General features: G+C 50.0%; 1 long non-coding RNA gene across 1 annotated transcript in view; it reads right to left on the minus strand.

The window, feature by feature from the left end:
* The window catches only part of LOC104980032, a 21,582-nt gene that overhangs the window by 19,848 nt on the left and 472 nt on the right, over positions 1-1,262 (minus strand). The window lies entirely within an intron of this gene.

A 1,262-nucleotide genomic window follows, 5' to 3' on the forward strand; every position in this document is an offset into this window, starting at 1 on the left:
AAACTAGGACCATACTTTGAAGAGCCAGGGCTCAAATCAGGGCAGTGACCACCCAGACATGTTTAGGACAGAAGTAGCTACTGAACATGTTTTATTTGGCTCACACAGTAATTAAAAAAAAAAAAAAGTTACTATATCAGTTTCTCTATTTTGTGTGTTTGAAACTTTTCATTATAAAAAGTGTTTTAAAATTTAAGTCAATTGTCAAAATCTAAAGATGACTTTACAAAAATGTCCCACTTTCTTCTTCTCAAGAAATCAGATGATCTGGCCACACTGGGCTCACAATCCTGCCTGGAAACATGAATCTCTCTGGTGGGGCTCCAAGTTGATCCCATAGTCCATCTGCTCAGCACAGCACAATGGTTAAAAGTCTGGAATCCGGACCCACCCTGCCCATCTGGTCTTGACCTGGTACTTCTTACCCATGTGATTGTGGGCAAGTAACTCACCAGCTTTCCTATCTGTGAAATGGGAATGATAACAAGTAGCAACCTTGAGGTAGGGTGAGGATTAAGTAAATGGATACGTGTAAAGCTCTCCAGAGAGTACATAGTATCCAGTTGGGACCAGGCAAGGATTGGGATCATTATTTATCTCCTGGTCCTTGTATGCACCTGAGTTTGCCATCCCTGGTTTAGAAGATGAAATTTCAAGAATATTGTCGGTGGGTGAGGCCAGGAAGACCCTCCTCTGAGTATGGAAACCACTATCCCTGGGGTGAGAAGTGAAGACCAGGGTAACAATCTGATGCACACAGGCTGATGTTCACTGGTTCTTAAGAGTCCAGATAACAGCACTTTCTGCATCTCCCCTTTCCCCTCACTTTGAAAGACCGCTGACTAAGGCCCAAGGAAGGAGAGGTGTCCCAGTTGATGCCAGGCAACCCCGGGACCTCTGGAGAAGGCACACATCCAACACAGGAAGCTACCAAGGCCAGGTGTTAACCCCCTGCCCACCTAGGGAAGAGGGACACCGCTGGAGACACAGGCCACTGAGCCCCAGGGACCAGTTGCGCTGGCGACCACCTGTTTTCTGCGCGCAGACGCCGCCACTAGCACACCCTTTCGGGGACCCGCCCCCCAAATTCCGGTCGGATCCCGCCGTCCAATACCGTAGTCGCCCCACCCTCAGTTCTAGCGCATCCTCCAGCTCCAGCTGGCCCCGGGGACATCGTCCTGGGTCCCCCTCCCCACCCCAAATAACACCCACTATCCCGGACTCAGCGCTAGAGGAGGTAGGACCTGCGGTGGCCAGTCCCC

This window comes from Bison bison, unplaced genomic scaffold (genome assembly GCF_000754665.1).
Source record: "Bison bison bison isolate TAMUID 2011002044 unplaced genomic scaffold, Bison_UMD1.0 scf7180017864495, whole genome shotgun sequence".
Classification (NCBI taxonomy): Eukaryota; Metazoa; Chordata; class Mammalia; order Artiodactyla; family Bovidae; genus Bison; species Bison bison.